Genomic DNA, 6420 nt, shown 5'->3' with positions numbered 1-6420 from the left:
AATAAAATGAGGAAAGTAGAATAGTCACAGATCATCACCTCCCTGATGGTAAAGACTGAAAATACTTCTTAAAAATAGTAGGAGCCCAAACCAGTTTGATAAAACTGTAATATTAACTACTGTCTACCTTTTAAACAAGGACTAATCAAGAAAGATGAAGAGTCTTGATTATCAAACGCTGGAAAGGCTGGATTTTAGTGACAGAACACTGAAAAACATCTCAAAGATACTACTTTGTCTGCAGCTTCTAGAGCTGCTGGAATGACAGTACGTTTGTCTGTAGGTTAACAACAACATGCAGAGAGAACTGAAGTAACCTCATGACCTGAATTCTAACTTCAAATGCAACATAACTTAATCAAATGTAACATAACTTGACATCCAAAAATAAAGTTTAGAAATTTAGATAGCACAATAAAGATATATCTGCAAGTTATCAAGACAAAGATAATAAACAAAGCACTCCAAAGAGATTTAAAACATAAATATTTACTGCCAAATATGTTATGCTGGGCATAAGTACAATACCACATGAAAAAATATTAGGTTATCATAAGGAGATCAGAAATAGCATAGGAAACTGAAAACAGAAGTAAAAAAGCAATATTGGGTTGCACTGACAGGGGAGCTACTGGGCTACAAGGAGGTTCACAAATACAAATGTAGTTACTGAAATACTTAATAGAGTTCGTTTTGGGATCAACCCCTATTAACTATTTCCATAAATACATTTGAGAAAATATTTTTTCTTTTATTTTTTACACTTCACCTTCAGTGTTTTCTGAAGTAAAAATTGGGATTGTGGAATCATCAGCAGAAAAACAAGTGGAAATAATGAGAGAAAGGATAACCCTAATAACAGAAGTAATCCAGTATAATGAAATTGAATACTTCAAATCACACATATTTGTAAGTAATCATATCACACCTAACAAGGACTACAGTTAAATATCATGGAACTGTAAGTCTGAAGCAACCTGAAAAATAAACAAGTCAATGACATAGTAAATATGAGAAATCAAAGTAATGCAGCTATCAAAAAACCGGTCTGCCCTTTCACCCCACTCCCCGCCCCCCAAGCGCCAGACACCGGCCACCCACCGAACCGGCCGGGTCCCACCGCTCCGCTCCGCTCCGCCGCTGGCTCACCCCGGCTACCACACTCGCACCGCCGGCGCGCCGGCTCCCGCGGCTGCTTTCTGCACATGCGCACAGCCCCCCTGCCCCGCTCAGTGCGCAGGCGCAGAGCCCGCGCGCATGCGCCATAGCGACGTGAAGCTGCTGCCCTTAGTCTGCGCCTGGCAGCGCGGGAAAGGGCTGGAGGGGCGGGGCGGTTGTGAGGAGGCGGCGGCAGCTGCTCGGTGGCGGGGTAGCGGTCAGGGAGTTGCACGCATAAGGCTTATCCCATAGGGAGAACCATGTAGCTGGACTAGAGGTGGCTTTGGAGCCATGTATTAGAAGCTGCTTGGCAGCAGTTCGCCAAGGAGAGGAGGGTGTCACTGGGGAGGAGAGAGGTGCTGGTGTTGGGGGACCAGGCCTAGACCTGGGGTGTAGAGTCAGAAGGAAGTGGTGAGTGCGTACGTGGTTGTGGTATTTGTGGTTGTGGTATTTGTTAGTTTAACTCCAGCCACCTCTGTTACAGGCACACAGATACATGAGTGAGTGGTGGTTCAAGTATCTGGTTGTGCAGAGTTGAGGGTCAGCCTCAAGGTGCATCCTCTGAGGGGACAGCATATAGGTCACAGGAGGGGTGTGGTGGTGTGCCTCCCCCCTCCTTTCTGCTTAAAGCAATAGCCACTAGCGGTGGTCATGGTGGCTGCATCTGGTTTAAACTGGACATACAACACCACAACAGATAAGGGCCATAAATCTTGCTCAACAGCTGAGGACTAGCTGAGCATGCACCAACCAAAATACAGCTGGTATGCAAATATGACTGTAAGTCAATCATCTTACTCCATAAATAGCGGACAGACCAGGGCCCACTGAGCTTTCCTGCAGAGCAGTGGGCTGCACACAAGGATCTCCCCTTGAGTAGGGATGCCTGTCAGCGTTATTCCTTGAGGTTCATGGAAATCCTTATCATGTCAGATACTCAGAAAGTGAATGGAATAAGCATGCTTTGAAATCTTGGCTGAGGGATTAAGTGCACACATATAATCCTTTAGACATAAACCGTTGACCAAGTCTGGGACTAGGAGTGGACCCAGCCGCACCTAGAGTCCTCTCTGACGAGGAGTTTAGAAAGCAAGGGGGTCCGTTCTGAACCTTGTGATTCAACAGGAGGGTCTCACTGACAGTTTTGTCTGACCCTGCCCTCTATCCAGTAAATACCAAGTTAACCTTGCCATCAACTGTCACATTTACTATCACACTTAGTTAAATCACTGTTTTATATCAATAAACATATTGCTACTTCTCTCTTATGAAGGAAGCACATCACTCCATCCACAACAAGGGGTCTGGAGACATTGCATCCATCCTCTCTTCACACCTGGAAAATAAATGTTACAAATAGAAAAGATACTCAAAGAAAGTTATCATGAAATTGTGCACATGACTTAATATAGAATACGGCTTAAAGGCATGGCTGTGGAGTTTCTGCTCCAGTCAGGCTTTGCAGATGGCACTCTAAAAATTCACAACAATACATTCAAATTACAGCTAAAGTTATATTAAGCATAAACATTGCACATTTTATTAGAGGGATAAATATGACAACTGCATACTGCATTATGAAGGCTAAAGTGATACTCACCCACCATAGCCTGAGCTGGGTGAAATGTTAAATAAGTAAAGCTTGTATGAATCAGGCATGATTTCTTTTTAACAGTCAGTTTTTTGAATATATTTGTGTGCACGCACAATCATCATAGCTTGGCCTGAACAGAATTTCAGATTTACAGAGACATATTGTAAATTAATGGACCAAAACCATCCTGAATGGAATTAGGAAAAGAGAAGGAAAAAAAAGATGCAACTGATTCTGATTTATGTTATATATATACAGTTTGTGTATGGTCTTAGTTTTTTAAACAGCCTGTTATTTATCACAGTTTTGCCAAAGCATAATAATAATATGAAATTAATTTTTATGTTACTGGATTTGCATACATATGGACAAAAGCTGTAGTGTTACTAATTCAGTCCACTTCTCTTGTTAAAAAAAAACTAATTTGAATAATAGGTATATTTTAAACTGTGGTGTCAAGGCATATGCTTCCCAACAGAGTGATACACTTTTTTCTAGCTCTTGAAACCATGGAATCTGTTGGGGCAGATTCCTCCACATACAGATAGGCCACGTATCAGGAAAAAAAAAAAAAAAAAACAAAAACAAAAAAAACCACACACACACAAAAAAGAAAAAAAACCTGCAAGAGTGCCAGAAAGTCCACATTTGGACAGCCTATGTGGGAACTGAAATCAAGTACTTTGGAAGCAGTTCTTAATGATGTTCAGAATTTGCATCTTCTATGGATTACTACTGAGCAAATCTGAAATCTGGCTTTGAGTTGAGCAAGAATCCTGAAATGAGAGATCAGTCTTTAAAAAAGTAGTTTTCACTGTAGTGATTCTGTAGGAGCATTGATGGTTCAGGCTGCAGTCACTCCAGGGTCACTTCAACCCAACATAAATCCATATTCCCTCAAAGAGCAGAGTCTCACTCTCCCTGATCCACCCCCCCTTCCACTCATTTTCTGGTCCTAGCATTTGAGTAATTATGAAGAGAGCTAGCTCAGGGAACCATTCCAGATGAAATTAAAGCAAACCAAAAAATAGCTACTTCAGTAGTTGCAGCCTTGCTTCCAAAACCCTGCTTCTTAACTGAGTGGTACCACCACTACTGTCTCATTGGGCTTCTAATCTGGAATTCAGACAAAACACCCACTAATAATTCTGTTTATTAATCCAAGGTGGCACCATTGTTACCATAAGGTAAAAACCAAAAAAAATATGTATCTGTATAGCTTTAATAATTTAAAGTTATTAAGAATATCTGCACTGATTGAAATGGTCGACTATAATGCTCTGTTTTTGCAGGACTGACCTGAAGTAAGTAATACAGAATCCTGGACTCTTAAACCTGCTGATTAAAAACTATTACAAAAGACTGTTGAACAGTTCTGTCCAGTCTCTCAGGCCTATCAGTGTCCATATATTCCTACAGGAAGTCTCTACTTCCCAGCAAAATTGCTTAAATTTAGTAAGTGTGATCTTTTATTTTCATTCAAGTGGTGAAAACTCTTAAGTAGCAGTTGCTAGAGTGAGAATTCCTGTATCCTAAGTATTTACCTGGTTGTGTAGCATGAGAATTTTGTTTTGGTTTACATCTTTCATCAACCACAATTTTCACTGATGTTGTTAACTGAATATGCATTTCTGCACAACTTTAAATGCTTCTTAATTTATACTAAGCTGTCATGTCTTTTTATCTTATTCTGACTATGAGTTTCCTACATATTAAATATATTCAAAAAGAGAAAGCAGGCAGCAGACTGAGGTTTGAAACTTGTGTATAACAGAGCTGGAGAGAATCCTTTCTCCTTGTGTTTATGGTCAGATATTTTATATTAATACTTTTTTTGTCAAACTGATTTTCAGTACAAATAATGATTAATATTCCTTTAAGTTTTCTTATCCATAGCTCCAGTTCAACAACAATCTTTTAAGCTTAGAATATACACTCATCTCTATCACTGGGATTTGTCATTCCTTAAACTTACAAACATGTGCTTAAGTGAATTACAGGATTAGATTCTTTAATTTATACACGTAGTTATCTACATATATACATAGGACTGTTTATAGAACACATACATATTCTATGTAGGTTTTATATGTATGTAGAACTATATAGAGAGAATTAAATATATAGAATATGTGCAGTATTTCAGTTTTTATTTCTCTCGGTCTTTCCAAGATAGGTAATTTTACCAGAGAAGCCATTGTGCAGGATGCTATTGAGACTGCATCTGGATTATTACTTAGCAGTCTCTTACTATTCAAAAAAGTCAATTCAAGCTGACAGAGGTGCAGAAAATGGCTCTGACAAAGAGCAGGAAGATAAGAAATTATTGCTCTGGGGAGATGTTCTCTTGAAAGAGTCATTGAGGTGGTTTAAGAAATTACTGCAACCATATTTCCTGCCTTGTTGGATGATACAGCTCTTTCAGCTGAGCCAGTGGAAAGGATAATGTCATCATCTACCTCTACACAAGTCATCTATTTAACTTAAATTTCCAGGTAGAGATTATTTAAAATATAAACTGGATGATTTTTCTTCGAAGTGGATGAAGAGAACTCTGGTGGTTCGTTGTGCACACTGTGGTAAAGGAACTAACCTTAAATAATGACAGAAAAAAGGATATCTGCAATAACTTCTAAAATAGTTCCAGCTTTATCTGCTGATGGCTGACACATCCTAAATAAGGGTGGGATTTGAGCCTTGTTGAAGTATAGATGCCAAAGGGGTGAAGAGCTGCTTAAACTAAAGGATAATGTTGTAACAAGAGCAGATAAATATTTTAAGTACAATACTGCAATAAGGAGGAATGCAAACTTTGGTAAAATACATGTGAGAGATGAGACAATACACTAATAAAAGCAACCTCCTTAGTGTTTATCCAGATGGATTCTAACTGGTATTGTTTTGCAAGTGTATTATTTAAAAAATGCATAACTAAATACATACTAAAAGAACATTTGAAGGGCAAAAGTATGTTTGACCAGATAACTTCGGTTTGTAGGAAGGACACCTACTCTGCTGCAGGCTATTCTGGGGAAAGCAGCTCTATGCACCAGCTGTAGAAAGGTGGTCAGGTGCGTAACAAAGCAGTTTGAACACATTTTAAATGCTCACCAGAAGCCTAACAATTATTACTTAATGTCAACTGAAGTCGTACACAGGTAGATAAATCTGTGCAAGCCCACTTTGCACTTGTAACTGTGAGAAGTTATTAGGTGCCTTCAGGGTATCAGCTCACCTCCTCATTCTCCTGATACTGAAACAAGGAAGATCAGGGGTAGTAAGGCTTTGTAATAGATTTAGACCAAAGGACTCAGTTACATCAGGATAAACAGTCCCTGGAGGCAGTTCTGTGAGCTGTGGATTGCAGGAGTGCAATGTATTCCCTTCACATCTTTTGCTGTCTCCCACTCAGCCCCGATGTCACTGCCAGGGGGTAACACCAGTGGTGACCCAGCACAGCTCACAGCTGGCAGAGGTTCTCTGCCACTGACACTTAGCAGTAGAATCAGAAACTGAGGATCTGATCCATAATTTCTGATTAAGTTTCCTAAAGATAGACAAAGATGAATGTTTAACAATCTAATCATTAGTGATTATAATCACCGACACTGGATTTTCAAGCAATTAGTAGTAATTAAGCTCTCATTTATAACTCATTAATATGAAAA

At 39.4% G+C, this 6420-nt stretch overlaps 1 protein-coding gene across 5 annotated transcripts in view; it reads right to left on the bottom strand.

The window, feature by feature from the left end:
- The window catches only part of ORC5 (origin recognition complex subunit 5), an 82668-nt gene extending 81458 nt beyond the window's left edge, over positions 1-1210 (bottom strand). For 4 of the 5 annotated variants that reach the window (XM_026867857.1, XM_026867858.1, XM_026867855.1 and 1 more), the window contains exon 1: positions 1168-1210. The gene's annotated coding sequence lies outside the window, so the exon portion shown is untranslated. Of the gene's footprint in view, positions 1-1149 lie in introns of all 5 variants that reach the window. The other variant, XM_026867856.1, reaches the window with a different exon arrangement.
- Between the last annotated feature and the right edge of the window lie 5210 nt (positions 1211-6420).

This window comes from Athene cunicularia, assembly GCF_003259725.1.
Source record: "Athene cunicularia isolate RWA chromosome 1 unlocalized genomic scaffold, athCun1 chr1_part2, whole genome shotgun sequence".
Taxonomy (NCBI): domain Eukaryota; kingdom Metazoa; phylum Chordata; class Aves; order Strigiformes; family Strigidae; genus Athene; species Athene cunicularia.
Note: the sequence above shows the minus strand (reverse complement) of the source record. Positions and strands in the feature narration are given on the sequence as shown.